General features: G+C 40.2%; 2 pseudogenes; one reads left to right on the top strand and one right to left on the bottom strand.

Annotated features, from left to right (window-relative positions):
• The first annotated feature begins 15,433 nt into the window (after positions 1 to 15,433).
• On the top strand, positions 15,434 to 16,149 carry LOC138823859 (ankyrin repeat domain-containing protein 49 pseudogene; annotated as a pseudogene).
• A 2,108-nt stretch (positions 16,150 to 18,257) lies between these two features.
• On the bottom strand, positions 18,258 to 18,357 carry LOC138823876 (U6 spliceosomal RNA; annotated as a pseudogene).
• Positions 18,358 to 18,836: the final 479 nt, after the last annotated feature.

Below are 18,836 nucleotides of genomic sequence, written 5' to 3'. Positions count from 1 at the left end.
ATTACATGGAGGCATAATAAATACCCAACAATTGGTAGGAATGTACTTTATATAAATGAAGAATGTATAGAAATCTCTGGCACTCTTTAAAGATCTATATTTTTTGTGTACTACCATCTGCATTTCAATCTGTTCTTGTTTTTTCAACCCCTGGGGCTCAATCTCAGGTGCTGGGATCTGTTTGTCAGCTCCATATGCCCCAGGCTCGCGTTCTGACACTGACCCATTCATGATTTGGGCCTTGTAGGCTGTGAGTTCATATGCTAGCACTCACAAAAATTGAATCATGGAGTAAGAAGCCGATGGTGACACATGCTTTCTTTCTCTGAGAATGTCCTGGGTGTCAGGTGTGAAGTTTCATACATAGGCAAATCTATATGCTATGTAATAAATGTAATAAATATTCTATTTGTAATAATGGTCAATAAAATAAATGGTTAATAAATGAATGAAACAAAAAATAAAATGAATAACTATTCTAAGCGCAATATGGGGTCAACATACAGGACTCGATCTCAGGGTCTGGCAACTGCCTGGCAGCTGAATTGGCTAGAGGCTGCTGTGCTGGCAGTCACCCATTCAAGAATTGAGCGTTCTTGGCCCTGAGTTTAGATCCCAGAACTGCCAAAAATGTAATTGTGGAGTGAGAAGCCGAGTGTGACACATGTTTTCTTTTCTTTGAAAATAATCGGTGATAGGTAGGATGTATAATTCGTATGTGAATCTATATGGTATGTAATAGGATGTCATAAAGGTAATAAATGTCATATGTGGAATAATTGTCACAAAAATTAATGATAAACAGATTGAATTAGGTAATCATTCTAGGATAAAATTAGATGCAATAATTATAGGATGAGGATTAAGTTTAATATTTTACTAAGCAATAACAGAATAAAAATTGCATGGAGACATAATAAAATACCTAATAATTGGTAGTAACACATGATGTATATATAATTTAATTATATACAAACATCTGTCTCATTCTATAAAATATATAATAATATGTATGTATGTATATATATGATAAACAACAACAGGATATTGAGTAATTATTCATTAATGCTTTATTAATTGTTCAACTGGGACACATCATTAAATGGAGACATAATTGAATACCTAATAATTGCTTGTAATATCATCTATAATTTGATAATATACAGACATCTCTCTTTTGGTGTATATAATATTTATATACAGACATCTCTATTTATTTATACCTCGTTCACTCCTGGTGCTCAGTGGTTGAGTGCTCGCCTAGTAAGCACGAAGCCCTGGGTTGAATTACTCCGTGCCACATAAACATAAAATCCAGAAGGTCTGCTAGCTTTCAATCAATTGAGTGCTAGCCTGGAGCACAAACGCTTAGGGACAGTGTCTAAGCCCTTACTCAAGCCCCAGGACTGCTGCCAAAAAAGATAGAATGTTTTAACTGCAATGATCGAAGGACAGGACTTCAAATACCTCATAACAGAGCAAATTAGGAGTCTAGTGCTAACAGCTGCCACCTAACCTGACTTAACCAGATGTAAACTGCAACAACCCGGCTGCACGGAACCAGATGCTGCTGGCTTACCCCCCATCAACCTAGCTGCTGGGGCTTTAAAACCAAGTCCTGGCAGGAAGTCTGTGATACTCTTCGAAATATGGCTCCAAGTGGTAGAACTCTAGCCTTGAGCAAATGTTAATAGAACAGTATCCCCATGCTTTCAGTTCAAGCGCCATGGGTAAGCCCCCCAAATAAAAACACCCCACTAAACCATAGATGTGAATTTGTGTGGTTTGTGAAATGTTCCTCAAAGAATGGTAATACTGATGAAGGCAATCTAATTATAATGACAGCATGTGGAATAGAGCTATGTGCTGAGTCCTTCATAGGGTGCTCTCTGCTGAGTCTTGCACAAGGAGCTATATGCTGAGTCTTTCACAGGATGCTGTGTGCTGAGTCATGCGAAGAGTGCGATGTGCTGTGTCCTTCTCACAATGTATTCTTTCATTGGGTCCTTGTAAGAGCTACACACTGAGATGATTATACAGACAAGAACTTTGAGGCTCAGATACGTCTCCATGGCAGGGACAAAATTATGTATTTCTGAAGACCAATGAGTTGTCTCCTGCAGACAATTGTTTTGTTCTGCTTTGTGTCAGTCAGGGCCTAGTCACTCACTCTTACTTCTTGGGCACATGGATAGCATTCCACCACGTGGAGCCACGGACCCACTTGCAGAAGAGTGCCATGACCTAGGGGTCTATAGCTGACATCTGTCATCCTGCCTTCTCAGGAAGCTGAGATCTGAGGACCTAGGTTTCAAACTATCCCAAACACAAAAGCTCCCATTAAACTATTATCTCCAATTGACCACTAGGAAACCTGAAGTGGAACCTTGGTATTTTTGGCTCATGTCTGTCATCCTAGGTACTCAGGAGGATGAGATCTGAGGAGCATGGTTCAAAGCTAGCCTGAGTAGGAAAGCCTTGAGACACTTAACTCCAATCGATCACCAGAAAACTTAAAGTGGCTCTGAGGCTCAAGTGTTAGAGCACCAGACTTGAGCTGAAGAGCTCAGGGAAAACACCAAGGCCCAGATTTCAACTCCTACAACCAACAACAACAACAAAAAGACAGATACAAATTAACAAACCTGAAGTAGAGGGCTGGGAATGTGCCTTATGGATAGAGCGCTTTGCATATATGAAACCCCAGGATTGATTTCTCAGGACCACCTCGCTAGAAAATAGCCTGAAGTGGCTCTGTGGGTCAAGTTGGAGAGGGCTATACTTGTACAAGAAAAACTAGGTAAAATTCTGAGTTCAATCTCCTGGACTGGTGTATGCACTCACACGCAGGGACACACACACACACAGACACACACACAGACACACACACAGGGACACACACACACAGAGGGACAACACACACACACACACACACACACACACACACACACACACACACACACACACACACACACACACACACACACCAGAAGTGAAGCTGTGACACAGAATGGTAAAGCACTGGGCTTCTGCACTGAGCACATTTAAGCCCCCAGGCCCTGTGTTCAACCCCAAAACCTAGCCACCTAGGGCCCAACTAGGAGAGGTCAAAGGTTTCAAACCCTGATGAGCTTCACCAGCCCTAGATGACAGGAAGCTTTGTGATATCAGACATGTGCTTGGATTTCCCAAGCTTCCGGAAACCTAGGAGAGGCATCACAGGCCCATCATCACCAGCAATGAAACATTTCATTAGGTTCAATGCCCTAGTTTTCTGCCAGAAGGACGCCTGAATTATATTGAATACTGTATCTGAACACCGGAATATAGTCGCACAAAAACAGGATAAGTGCAGGGAACTTGGCCTGCCAAGGGAGGTAGCACAAATGATGGCATCCTCTCAAAACAGAGAACTGGGGAGAGAGATAGCTTGGAGTACAAAGAGACCTTTTTCTCCTGGCCTTCAGAGCCCACACACACTCTTCCTCAGTAATTGGCCCGGATGGAGTTGTTTGCTACAGAGCTGTACAGGAGTGAGGCCTTTTTTGCCTGTTCAGACAATGGGTGAGACTTCTTCCTGCAGCACGGGGTGGGGAGAAACCCTCAGGCTACACTGGGAACAGTGAGGGGAGCCCCTGAACATGCACTGTTTTGAAAGCACTCTCTATGCTATGAAATCATTGTATTAAAAAAATTTCCTAGTTTGGTGCAATTCATCATAACTACTCTGGACCTTCACCTAAAGGAAAACATCCATACATACACAAAGATATGGAGGTACAGGTCCTTTTAGTGGGGCAGGTCCTGGGGTTGGATTATGAGCCTAGGTATTGTCCCAGAGCTGCTTTTGCTCAACGGTATTGCATTAAACTTCAGTCACAGCCCCAGATCTGGGCTTTTCTGCGATCTTTTAGAAATAACAGTGTCATGGACTTTCCAATGCTGGCTGGATTAAAACTAAGGTTCTCTACATCTCAGCCTCCTCAGGAGCTGGGATTACAGTCAGCAGGCACTGGACCTCCCTTTCTTTCCTTCTTCATTTTTCACTCTGGACAATCTGACTTCTTAACTGGTTCACTCCAATGCTTTGAATTTATAAGTTAACTACCCAATGTTCTTTATAGCTGCTTTCTCTGAGAACGATTTTCTCTCCTCATCTTCTCCACTGGTAACAGGTTTGCAGCAAAAAGTGAGAAATGAGTGTCCCAGGATTTGGGAGCAAATGTCCACAGGACATGCCTGTACTGTCACTTAACATTGAGCTGCAGTGAATTTACTGTCTCAGGATGAGTGAATCGAAAGCTGGAGCAATCCTCACACAGTCTGCATAGCTACTTTTGCCTACAAAATGACCTAATAATTATGAGTGTTTTGTGTACAACCTTAAGTTCTAGAACTCACTAGAAGCATCTTCCTGTTTCTGTATTTCTCTAGTACCTCTCAAGATTTAGACCAAATGTTTGTGTGGAGTGATTCCTAGGCGAATGCCTGAGGAAAGCCTCTTGAATCCTCGTCAGGTGGTTGCTGCCCAAAGCCAGCCTGAACAGGAAGTCTGTGAGCCTCTTTTCGCCAATAAACCACCAGAATACCAATAGTGGAGCAGTGGCCCAGATGGTAGAACTCCAGCTTTGAGAGAGAAAGCCGAGCAGGAAATACATGCCAAGCGGGAAAGCCTGGGAGTCACTTATGTCCAATTATCCACCAGATTGCTGGAAGTGGAGCTATGGCAGTGGTAGAGCCTCAGCCTTGAGTAAAACAACAAAGGAAGACAAAGGGCCCAGAGTTTAGGCTCTGGGATGACCACAAAAAAAGTTCAAAGAGAGAAGGCCAAGTGTTGCATCAGTGCCTTACCTACAATCACAATTCAGGCAGGTGAAGAGGAGATCAAGATTCGTAGTTATAACAGGTATTCAGAAAAATTAACTTGGGGACTTAAAATGGAATTATACTTATGTGAAAACTACCATTAAAAAAAAGATGAGGGGGCTGGGAATATGGATTAGTGAGAGAGTGTTTGCCTAGCATGCAAGAAGCCCTAGGTTTGATTCCTCAGTAGTATGCTATGCTATGTCTCAAGTGTTAGAGTGCTAGAAACAGTACCCAGGCCTTGAGTTCAACCAAAGAACTGGCAAAGAGATAGGTAGGTAGGCAGGTAGGTAGGTAGGTAGATAGGTAGGTAGGTAGGTAGGTAGATAGATAGATAGATAGATAGATAGATAGATAGATAGATAGATAGATAGATAGATAGATAGACAGACAGACAGACAGACAGACAGACAGACAGACAGACAGACAGACAGACAGACAGACAGACAGATAGATAGATAGATAGATAGATAGATAGATAGATAGATAGATAGATAGATAGATAGATAGATAGATAGATAGATAGATAGATAGATAGGTAGATAGATAGGCAGACAGATACAAAGATGATAGATGAAACTGGTCTTGGATGTCAGGAGGGAACAAGGGAACAATTAGCAGTCATCAGGCCTTCTGCAGTGTGCCAGGATACGAGCATTGCCTTCACAAAAACACAGAGCACTAAGACTGTCTATGTCCCACTTCTCAGGCAGCTGAGGGCCCCAGAGCCAAGAGGGCAGAGCCATGTTCTAACTAAGGTGCTTGGAGGCAGAAGAGAAACAGCCCTGCCTCTCATTGGACCGGGGATTGGCATTAATGATGTGCAGAATGAAGGGAGGAGAATGGACTCACCGAGGTAGAAGAAAGGCCTTCAAATCTGACAGATGGAGAGTGAGTGAAAAACCCACTCCTTAAGACCAGAGATCAGGGTTTTCAACTCTGTTCCTCCCCCACACATACACACACTAAACTGGCTCTCTATTGGTAACCTAAAGATAGCTTGAGGCTCCCTTCACCTGAGGTAGGAAGGTTAATTTGTCATTATTTGAAGAGGCTGAGAAAAGCCTGACCCTGGTGTAACTCTAACAAATGTTTCAAGTTTCAATTTTCCCCTCTCCTCAGCCCCCCCTCCCCCACCATTGCTGGCTGTGCCTGGAATTAATGAAGTGGTTTTGCAGTTTATTTCCCTGATGAGTGTGTACATTCTGCCTCCTAATCCTGCAGGTCTGGGTCTCTTCAAATAGCCTGGTTTTTACAATTGTTTTCTGTCCTTTAAATACAGTACTAACAGGGCTAGGGCTTGGATCCTTAGAACTGCGTTTGAACCCAGGATGGGTCAATATTGTTCCTTTCCTGCTTCTATAGCTCAAGAACTCTAAGAATATTTAGAGTGCAAGTAACTTCTCATCACCAAGGAAAGCCCAGGAATATCTTGAACATCTAACCTTTCAGAAGTGGAAGTCAGAGTGTCAGAATTTCCTACTCCAGATGGCTTCACGCTGTAATCCTGAGACCGCAGACTCCTAAGCTAGGTTGATGGGTGTGAGCTACTGGTGCTCTGCTAGGTTCAGAACTGTAATGACACTGTCAATACTAGTCAACTACTTATCACAAAGGGCTTGGGGAGCATATTAACCCTTTCAACATTGGACCTTTCAGAACCTTGTTGCACACAAGGTTTAAATGCTAGAGTCTGAGAGGCTGGGCATATAGATCTGCTAAACTTGAACCTTGAGCTCTGACCACAATTCTGGTGTACATCAGCATTCATTTTCCAGAGAATATTCTCATAATTAGCAAATAGGAAAATTATTTTGATTAACCCTCAATTTTTTCCAGGTGTATGTCTCAAACTGAAGCCTGGCACTGTCCCTGAGCCCTTCAGCTCAAGGCAAATAGTACTACTTGAGCCACAGTGCCACGTGGGGTCTTTTGGTGGTTCATTGGAGAAAAGAGTCTAACAGGCTTTCCTTGATAAGCCTGTCTTTGAACTGTGGTCTTCAGCTCTCACTCTCCTGAGAAGCTAGGTTTCAAGGTGTGAGCCATCACCATCTAGCCTATTGTTTTTGAAAGAAAGTCCTGGGGCTTGATCTTAGGGCCTGGGTACTGTCTCTGAGCTTCTTTTTCTCAAGACTAGAGCTCTACCACTCGAGCCACTCCACAGCTTCTGGGTTTTTCTGAGTTTTTGGCACTGAGGATTCAAACCATGGCATTCATGCATGCTGAGAGAGCTCCTTACCACTAAGTCACATTTCTAGCCCCACACTTACAATTTTATCCCTCAACTTGCCTAACCTCAAGAAAAGGCCTCTGATTAAAAATCATCTAAAGAAATCCCCATAGGAAGGTGTCCAAAGATAAAGAAGAAAAAGCTCATCTGTGGGAGAAACTCTAAACATGTGAAGACTGTGATATGTATATCACAGTATCATGTTTCAACAGTTAATTAAGTATTAATGAAAATGAGACAATGTCCTAAATTATTGTGAATAATTTTATAATAGATGTAAAACATGCACTAAATATTATGTGTATAATAATACTAAATATAATAAATGAATCAAATAAAAAAGAAAATACAAAATCAATAATAAAAACAATATGTAATAAACATACATATGTAAGTATATATAATCTATTACACATGTATAGAATTGTTTTTTCCATTGTAGGGGCTTCATTTGGGCCCTGGGAACACTAGCCTGAATTTCTTTTCCTCAAGGAGAGTGAGCTTCGACTTCACCCATGGTGCAAATGAGTTACTTGGACGATGAAATCAAATCACCGCAATGGCAGAAATACTAGCCCCATATCCAAGAGAGTGCCTTAATTTTTTTTAATGAATGCAGTTATGTTCATTCAGTTCCATACAGAACATTAAGAAAAGGCAGTGTAGAATTTTGTACAGCTATACAGACTTCCTTCCCTTACCTCAAAGTTCTTCTCTGAGCACTACATTGTTTCTTTTTGTGCGTTTTTAATTGTAAAAATGTTGTTCAGAGGGATCACAGTTAGATGAGCAAGGTAATGAGTACATTTCCTATTGAGTATTGTTGCCTCCTCCTTTGTTTTCCCACTATCATCCCTTCACTCCCATCTCCACAACTACTCCCCCTGCCAAACTCAGTGACTTTTTTTTTTATTTTGGGCTTGACACGGGGTTTGAACTCAAGTAGTGGCAACTCTGCACCTTCCCTCACATGGCTACAAATATACCAAGACCCTTCCCAAGCTAGTGAAGAAAACTGGCAGAAATTCCAAACCAGAGAGTTTTATTTCTTTTTAAATTAGTTAAATAATTAGTTAATTTTTTATTTATTCTTTATTTTTCCAACCACGGGGCTTGAATTCAGGTCGTGGCAACTCTGATTCAGCTTCCATCACCCTAGGCTGGGTGCAGCCTCAGGACACATAGCCGATCCTGCAATCCTAGGCCCTGAGGGCTTGCAGGAAGAAAAAAAAAGTAGGATACCACAAAAAGTGGCGAGCTTCAGAGGGCTGGGGGTTTTACGTTTTTTTCTTTGCACCGTGGGTCTGAATGACAAGGCGCAAAATGGACATGACTTGCCATTGCTGAAGGTTGGTGGGCTATCAGGGAACCATTAGCCAACCTGTCAACATAAGCCCGGGTTTCAAATCCCGGTCCTGACACCTACCATTGGCAGCAGATCACTCATCCCTATGCATATGAATACCAATTGAAAGAGCAGTTTGTGCATTGATCTAGTCTGAAATTGGATGCAATAAATCTAGGGTGCTGATTGATTATAATGAATAGTATATGCATGAAAAGAATAATATTCCTTCAATGGCGGTATAATAAATGCCTAAGAGTTGATAGGAATGTAGTAGGTGTCATTCAATTATAGATAGATGGCTCTAGCACTCTTTACCAATATATATTTATTTGTATACCACCATCTGCCTATCCATGTATCACTATTTTGGCCAAACCTGGGACTGGATCTCAGCACCTGGGAACCTCCTGACAGCTTCATTGGCTAGAGGCTGCTGTGCTCAGACTTATCCATGCATGAATTGTTCCTGCTAGGCCCTGAGTTCAGATCCCAGCACTGCCAAAAATTTAATCTTGGTGTAAGAAACCAAGTGTGACACATGTATTCCTTTTCTGGGAAATTCCTGGGTGTCAGGCATGATGGAGAGAGAACATATCTACAAATCTGGATGCTGTGTGATATGATGTAAACAATGTAATAAATGGTAGACGTGTCAACAGAGTCAATAAAGTAAATGGTAAATAAATGAATAAAACAAGAAATAAAATGAATAACCTCACCAATCACGATATGGACTGAATATCTGTATGGAAGTATAAATCCTATCTTTAAAATATATATAAGGAGTATGTTTCCAGGACTGAGGCTTGAATTCAGACCTAGGGAACAGGCCTGAGTTTCTTGTCTTCAAGCATGGTCAGAGTCCCCTTCCCCACAATGCTGCATAATTACTCAGACTTTGAGTTCAAATCCCAGGTCTGGCAGAAAAAAATCGCATGAATGGCAAACTAGGGAGCTAAATATTTTTTTTAATTGCGGGCTATTGGGGAAGCCATAGCCCTACATGGCAACAGAGGCCTAGATTTCGAATCTCAGACATTCCACTTCTAGAAGGAGAGAGATCCAAAGAGACTAGTTCCCATCCATAGGAATAATGATGGAATGTTATCAATGTCAGAGTTCAATGAGTTACTCATGAATGATACTTTTATAAAATTAGGCATCATGATTTCAGTAGGCTGATTGGTTTTATTTAATATCTTATGAGACATTAAAAGAATACTATATCTTACAGGGACACAATAATTTCAGGACACTGATTTAATTAAAGATTTATTAAGGATGAAAATGATAACATTAATGACATGGAGGCATAATAAATACCCCAGAATTTGTAGGAATATAGTCTATAAAACTAAATAATGGATAGACATCTCTGGCACTCTATAAATATATATACATATATTAGCGTGCTACCATCTGCGTTTCAATCTCTTCTTGTTTTGTCAACCCTTGGGGCTCTATCTCAGGTCCTGAGAACTGCCCCAGGATGGCATGCTGATACTCACCCATTCATGAATTTGTCTCTGCAGGCCATGAGTTCAGATGCCAGCACTCCCAAACAATGAATCATGGAGTAAGAAGCTGACACATTTTTTTCCTTTTCTGTGAAAGTCCTGGGTGTCAGGTATAAAATGGAACACACATGCAGACCTATATCTTATGTAATCAATGTTCTATGTGCCATAAAATAAACGGTCAATACATGGATAAAACAAAAATAAAATGAATAACTTCACTGAATGTGATATGGATTCAACCTATGGATGTAAATATAAATCATATATTTAAAATGTACATGAATAGGATGTTTTCTAGTGCTGAGGATCGATATCAAGCCTAAAGAAAAGACTTGAATTTCTTGATTTCAAGGGGGTGAGCTTCCCACACAATGCAACAGAGTTACCCAGATCATGAGATCTAATCCCAGTCCTGGCAGAAAAAAAATGGCATCTCTATACTATGTGACGCCAATTTTAGGTATTTCATTATGCCTCCATTTAATGAATGTGATTATTTAAATGCTTCAAAAAGTATTGAATAAAATCATTGTGTCCTATAATAAAATTGTGTATAATTTTATCCTAGAATCATTCAAGAACTTCCACTTCAATCACGACATACATCACATTCCATTGGTATTCATATGGATAAGATTTCATATGGATAGGAAGGAGTTTCTTAGGATCTCCTGCCATTTGGAGGTGGCAGGCCAAGAATTCGAACTGCAGGCTACAGCTCCCACCACTTCAACCTGAGGATAGAGAACTCACGGGTCTGTGCCAGAATATCAGCAAGATCAATGATTAGGCAGGCACCAGTGGTTCTCAGCAGTCTTCCATGATACTTCCAAGGCTGTGAAAGAGGATCATGATCAAAGACACTCTAGGCATGAAAGTATTAAGACCCCTGTCCAACTTCAGTGCCAACAAAGTCAGAAGTAGAGCAGTGTGGCTCCAGTGGTAGAGGGCTAGCCTTAAGCTAGCCAGATCCTGAGTTTAAGGTCCGGGACTGACAACAAACAGAAATACACAACAATCTGTGCAGCCATCTGGCTAAAGCAGGTCACCCTCTTGTCCCCAACTGAATTGGACAGAATTACCTGGGAAAGCGGCTGGGGGAGCTGCTGTCATTTGCCTGCACCCATGCTGCCTGCATCACAGTATTCTGGCCACACCTCCATTCTTTCTGGTTCTTTCTGACCAATGGGATACAAGAATGTTGGACACACCCACATTCTATGCTGCCTGGTAGCACCGGGATTTGCTCTGTTGGTTTACACCACTACCAGCAGTTGAGGAAGTTAGAGGTGGATGAGTGGTGAGCAAGAGTCTGAGGAGACTTTGCAGTAGAATAGGGGAATTGATGTCCTAGTCAGTGAGGGGGAGAACAGAGGATTTCCCAGAGCTTGGGAACATGGCCAGCCCATCTTTCCCATCCCAGTGCTCAGATGACTGAAACAGCATGACTCCTTGAGAGAGCTGCAGGCAAGAATCTACTGCCAGAAAACCATCAGAAGAATCCTCCCAAAAGACCTGCGACATTTAAGAAAACAAAGAACATGAAAAAGGGAGGGATCTCTAAGACAAACACCACTGGGGAGCGTGATTCAACGGAGGGTCTGGCCAAATGTGATGCTGACCACGGGCCTCCCCTGCCTTTGGACACAGTCATAGCCACCAGGGTACAGAGTGTCAAGGGTCCCCATACCACCAAGGATCTGCAGAGGTGCTAGTGACACGTGGTACCCACCCCGGACTACAGTAAATAACAATCCAGATGCTCTGTGCCAAGATCCAACCACTGAAGCAGGAAAAGACAGACTTGCAGGATCCATTGGAGAAAGACAGGGAGAAGATAGCCCAGGTGCATGAAGCACCAAAAACAGAGCTAGAGATCCACAAGCCACCCATACAGTGGTCGGCTTTGGCAGAAAGTGACATACAGTCTGCACCAGCCTACGTGCGACAGGAGGCCAATGACAGAGAAATGGAGCATGAACCTCTCAGCAGCTGCCTACAGGCCACAGGCACGTGTCAGAGCTGGAGATGGTGGCTTCTGCGGTCACTGCTGCGCAGAAAGAGACTGAAATGTTCTGTGAACAGCTGTATGATGTTACCCTTCAGCTCAAAGAAAAGACCAGAAGTTTCGAGGACCTGGAGGAAGTGAACACAGACTTGCAGGAGAAGCTGGAAGCGCTCTGGACAAAGAGGAGCAACATGAAGAAGAGAATCTGTAAGTTCTAATAAGTGCTGGTGGGGCGTGAGGTACTGAAGAGACGACTGGACAACCTGTTTTGTCAGGTGACCACAGCGAATCTGGAAAGAGACACCTACACAGAGGATTTGAGCATTGAGTGTGGAAGGATGAGTCCCGGTGGCTGACTGAGCAGGTGAACCAACGAACAGAGGAGAAGGAATGAGGGGCAAGGCAGGTTCTGGACCTAGAGAATGAGCTAGAGGAACTGAGAAGGAAGGTTGCAGAGCCACGGTCCCCCGTGGGACCATCACAGACGGAACTGCAGAAGCAGACCCAGTCCTACCAGACACAAATGGAGTTGAAAAACCTGGAGGAACAACTTCACATCCAGATCCAGGAAAACCAGAAACTCCATTTCCAGAATGCGGAGCAGCAGGAGCAATTGCCGAGACTGGAGGAGAAGGCCAAGCATTGGCAGGAGATGACCAAGACCCAGCATCCTGGTCTCAAAGCAGCAGGTGAAGAGACATCTGTGGGAACAGCTGGACTGCTCAGAGGAGAAGATAAAGGAATGGAAAGAGGTAGCTGAGAGAGAGAGAGAGCTAAGTGTCTTGGGAGCCGCTGGAGCAGCAGAAGCAGTCCCTGGCCCAGCTGCAGGAGCTCAGAGCCACCTGTGAGCAGCACATAGTCTCCAATAAGTGGCTGAGCTCTTAGAAGGAGGCCCTGCAGCAGCACCTGCAGAGGCAGACCCAGCTTCTGGAGCAACTGAAGCAAGTGCAGGGCCCGACCAACTGGGGGGACCAGGTGGTGCCTCAAAGTGGCAGGAAGCAAAACAATCCCTGGCACCTGGTGTTTTTCAAGTAAGCCAGTTCCTTGTACATGCCTTCAAGCAACCACAGAGGTCAAGATGACTTTTTGAGCTTTAATGTCAGCTCCCAAATATGTGGTACTCCAGACATAACAGAGTTAACTTGCAAATGAGTATGGATGTGCATTTGGGTGATGGAAATATTCTACTTACACATGTGTAAATTAGATTTTTGGGGGTAGATTGTAGTTCTTGAATAAGAGTCTGGGTGATGTCCCTGAGCATTTTCTCTCAAGGCTACCACTCTACTACTTTGAGTCACAGTTCCAATTCTGATTTCCTGTTGGTTGTTTGGAGATAAAAAGCTCATTGGCTTTCTTGTCCAAGATGGCTTCAACCCATGGTCATCAGATCTAAGCCTACCAAGTAACCAGGATTATAGGCATAAGCTGTTGATGTTTTTTAATAATTTAGTAAATTTTACAGTTACAGAAGTTATAAATTATCATTATAACCTGTGTAATATATGTGTGTATGTATATATCAATGCATACACATAGAAATATTTTAACATATTTTTGAATCTACAGTAGATATATGAAAAATGATTCTTCATTGTAAAATAAAATGGAAATCAAAGTTATTAAGGAACAAAACAAAGGAATTGTCACATGTTTCTTTTTGAATGTAATATGAATTGAGATAATCAGTTTGGGAAAACCATCTTTACTTTAAAAATATAGATGATGGCTATTAATTCCAATCCATCTATTTGCCCATATTGTGCATCCTCACATATGAGTTTCAAAATTAAACCACACTTTTTGCTTTTGTATTTAACTCACCTGTAATAATTTAGGATAGATGAAGTAATCCAATAAAGATTAAAATAATAGTAAGTGAGGCTATGAGTTAGAGCTGAAAATGATTTTAAATATGATAATAGCTAATTAAATTGCATTTTTCTTACTTTTACTCTATTGTCATATCCCTCCTTCTCACATTAAGAAAGTACATAGAAGGTTCTCAATAACTTATATGTAGAATCATGAAAAAATATATTGAAAGAATGAGGGCACGGTGTGAGTTTAGCTTATTGAGACCTGTAGCGGGTAATGTGTTTTTGAGGACTTGAAAAATGTTGTGATGGAGATGAAGGAAGGCATGTGCTTATTCTGAAAAATTGACCAGAAGATTGCTCCCAGAAAGATAGTCATGAATTCTTCCAAAAGGTTACAGTAAAATCACTTTCACAACCATGTTCACTGCAGCATTATTCACCCTAGCCAAGTTATGAAAACAGTCCAGATGCCCATTGGAGAAGGGATGGTTGGAGAAAGTGTGGCATATATACACAATTGGATTGCCCTCATCCCTTATGAAGATCGTTACATTATTTGCAAAGAAATGGATAGATCTAATAATATGTTAAGTAAAGGAAGTCAGAGCAAGACACACAAAGGACCCATGGTCTGTTGCATATTTGGAAGTTAGAACTTTATACAAGTTTACACAACAGTATTAACCAAAACATGATATTTGCAGAGGAGTATTTAAAGGTGTAATTTCTTATAAAATTGAACTTTTAATCCAACAAAATGAACAACAAGAAACTATCACTTGGAATATGTGAGGGGAAGTCAAAGGGAAGGAATAAAGAGAGTTATGGAGGAAGAGAGTGAAGGCATAATGTACAATGCAGACAGTAGGAAACTAGAAAAAATTAAAGTGGGATGAGGTTTGGAAGGGTCTGGGAAAGTTAAGTAAAGATCCACTGTACTTATAAACTAATCTGTTGAATGGAAATTCCTTTGTGCAACTATTTAAGTTAATAAAAATATAATTAAAAACAAAGGAGACATCTGATCTTAAACTGCATTCTCTCAAACCATGAGTCAATATAACAGTTTCCTTCTCAGAAACTTTCTTTGCAGGTCTTCTCCTTATAATGATAGGAAACTGACCAACACAATATCAATACACCAAACTGCACATCATAATGGTACAAAATATAAAAATCACAATAATGTTAGAATTCATCACATGATAAAATAACAGGTAGAATGTATCAAATGCTGATTGATTGTTTTTCCAAGTACTTTACCTATGGTATCTAATTTAATCCTCACAATAATCCCATAAAGTGGAACTACTTCCATTTTTAATTATCAGATGATATTGAAGTTTTCAGAGTTGGAATTACTAGTACAACATTGCACACATGGTAAGTGTTAGCCTGATGCCCATCTCCCACTATATCAAATTACCTCATTCTCTTTTATGACTAAAACACCAGCACTTACTCTACTAATTCTAGGAAAATTTCCCAGAATTATTGTGTACACTCTAATAATATCTCGCTTTATCTTTGTTAGAAAATAGATAACTGTAACATGAAAATTCCAAGTTCATAATCAATTTATACCTCCCTGTTCTCCATCAATTCCCTACTTTCCAGTTAGAATGATTTAGAATAATAAAAATGAAAAAAGATTAAATAAATAATGAAAAAAAACATGCAGAAAATTCACTGTGTTTTTCTCACCAGTTCAACCAATGTAAACTATTGGGGAAATACATAGACACCTTATTCCCACTGGCACTGAAAGTCTCTAGTTAAGCAATTCTGATGAAGATGAGGAACAAAATGAAAAAGTGATGAATGGTATCAATTGCAAGAAAAAAAAAATGGAGTCGGATCCAAGCAAATTTCTTCTTTGGGCTGCTGAAAATAATCGGCTTAGTAGAGTGTGGAGACTACTTTCCATAAAGGCCACTCATGTGAATACTAGAGATGACGATGAATATACCCCTCTTCATCTAGAAGCCTACAGTGGACAGTTAGATATTGTTCGTGAGTTGTTGCCTCAAGCAGCAGATATTCATGCAATAAATGTGAATGGTTGGAAACCCCTGCACAGTGCTTATTCTTGGAATAATACCAGAGTGGCTTCTTTCTTACTTCATCATTATGCAGATAGCAATGCCCAAACTAAAGGCCTCTTAACTCCCTTGCGTTGTGCTGCTGGGTATAGAGATAGCGAAGGTACGCTGGACCTCCTTCTGTTCAACCGTTATATCAAACCAGGACTGAAGAACAAGTTTGAAGAAACTGCCTTTGATATTACCAAAAGGATAAGTATGTATCACTACCTCTTTGAAGTTGTGGAAGGCTGTCGAAAGAAATTGTTCTCTTAAGTCATAATGGTTCAGTTAAGTATCTTTTTTTTTCCTTTTTTTTCTTTTTTTTTTTTTTTGGTTGAGTTTTTTTTTTTTTATTGTGAAAATACCATACAGAGGAGTTACAATTACATAGGTAAGGGAATGAGTACATTTCTTGTCAAACATGTTGCCTCCTCCTTTATTTCCCCTTCCCATCCCTTCCCATCTCCTCCCCTCTCTACCCCTCCCCCCACCAAAGTTGTAAAGTTCGTTTTTCGACATGTCTTGTACATCTCATTGTTGCAATGGGTCAATCTGTGTCCCTATTTAAACAATTTGTTTTTCCCCTTCCCTTTCACAAATCATACCAACATCAAATACAATGAAAGCAGGGATTATACCATGGGAGAGGGACATAAAAAGCAACAAAGAAATCATCTTATAAATATGTTAGAAACAATCGCAAGAAAGAAGAAAAACATTTGAATCCTTATCTTAGGGTTCATTTCGCCAAACATCAACTTATCTGATCATTTTGACTTGTCTCAGACATGTACTAGTTATTGCAAATAAGGGAAACCATGGGACCAATGTTTTTTTGGGCCTGGCTTACTTCACTTAATATTTTTTTTCCAAGTCTTTCCATTTCCTAACAAATGGGACAATGTCATTCTTTCTCATGGAAGTATAGAATTCCATTCCATAGAATTCTATTTTCTCAATCCATTCATCTACTGATGGGCATCAAACAAGACCATACTAAAGCTACCAGAACAAATATGTTTATTGCAGCATTATTTAGCATAGCTATTAGTTAAGTTCCTTAAACTTCAAAATGCCAATCCATTCTTTGTGTCCATACAAAATACTTTCACAACCCAAATAACAGCAATATCTTACTGTAAAAATTCTGTGGAATTTTTCCAAATGAATTGCCTGACTTTGATGTAAAAATGTATTTTAGTTGTTTGTATACATCTATAATTATTTCTGCAGATTTTGTGATTTTTTAATCAGAAATAATTTGAACTCATCTGTTGAAAGGAGTAGTACAGAAACTAAAGATATTTGTTTATTGTCTGAAAAAATATTTTTTAAAATATTCTATATTCTGTGTTTGAATAATATCCATAATCTATTTCACTCTCTCCTGGATATACTTTGAATTGAACATTGTTTTATAATATATAAATATATATATATATATATATATCCATTAATAAATAGTCCTTTCAAATTACATTCCATATAGAAAATTTAAGATTCCTTTTTTTCTAGGTCCTTATGAAAGACCCCAGACTCCTAGGAGACTTTCGTCAACGGGAGGGCGCCCCAGAAACTCAGACTCCAGGCTGGGAGATGCAATAAGCAAGAGGAATTTATTTGACGTTTGCGCAAACGGACTCTCTGCCCCGGTCAGTCAGAGAGCCCCGAGCAGCGGTTACAAGCCTTTTTAAAGGCAAAAATCACAAGATTAACGCATAACACAAAGCATCCCATGATTGGTCCATTTAAAGATCATCATATATGCCAACAATCACTTTGCCACGCGGGAAATTTTGTAACACTCTTTGTAAAACAATTGGCTCATGGTTGGTTTAATGGAGGGTTTACATGGTTACAGGCCTATGATTGGTTGACATTTGGCCCAGTTTATGGTCTGGCCAGGTGGTCGTTGTCAAGATCCGTCCCAGGGATTGCTGAACTAAACTGGAACTGAAAAACATGTACTATCTATAACCGCTGTCCTTGTTCTGGGGTGGGCTGATATCCGGACATCTGGGCCGGCCAATATCCCGGAGTCACTGCCCAGTTTTATCTGCCAGGGAAGGGGGTCTGAATACAAGCATATTTACAGAAGCAAAATCAGCAGTTAGCAAGTTAGTAATGGCAATGTTAAAGTGATGTTTTTAATTTTTAACCCTTCACTTATACTAGTATATTTCTTAAGGATAAAATGACCATGTTAACTAATTTCAAAAGTTTTGTAAAGGTTATTGTATATAAAGGCCTTTCTAAGGTGAATGTTTAATCCACTGATATCAAACTCACATTTAATTCTAACACTTGCATGTATTGTCACACGTGTAATTTTGTAATCAACTTTTTAATAACTGTTTTTCATTTCTTGCATCTGAAGAATGAAAACTATGGAATACTTCACAAATTTTCATATTATCCTTGTGCAAGCACCATGTTAATCTCTGTATTGTTGTAATTTGGGTATATGGGCTGCTGAATCATGTAGTATCTTCTAAATTTAAGTAGTTAATGATGCAATCTTTTTACAGGCTTATATCCTTGGGTGCCTTTTTGTAACAAGGAAGCCTTATTGTCCCTAACAATAATATTGATCTTATTTCCCTAAAATAATATGTATAGTGAAAAAAATTTATATTGTTCGGTCGATTGCTCACATTTGTATTTTTTGTGAATGACAATTTTAATTCTTTTTCATTTTAGATTTGATCATACTTTGAAGCACTTATAGCTAGATCCTAAGGTAATGGCTTTTTCCAGTACTTATTTATGCAACTGAGTTAGCTTTGTGGAGCTAATAGATTCAAAGTAAGCCTTGCTTAAGAGCTACTTCTAAACTTCTGCAGCTGACATTTTCCCAAATGAGGTCTTACCGGCACAAATGTCTACCTGACCCTTTATCCTTCTTCCATGTAGGAACAGACCAACAGAATATCCTATCTTTACAGCATAGTTTGTCTTAC

This window comes from Dipodomys merriami, unplaced genomic scaffold (assembly GCF_024711535.1).
Source record: "Dipodomys merriami isolate MVZ:Mamm:240054 unplaced genomic scaffold, mDipMer1.0.p SCAF_124, whole genome shotgun sequence".
NCBI classification, from domain to species: domain Eukaryota; kingdom Metazoa; phylum Chordata; class Mammalia; order Rodentia; family Heteromyidae; genus Dipodomys; species Dipodomys merriami.
The sequence above is the reverse complement of the archived record's forward strand: the minus strand, read 5'-3'. Positions and strand labels throughout refer to the sequence as shown.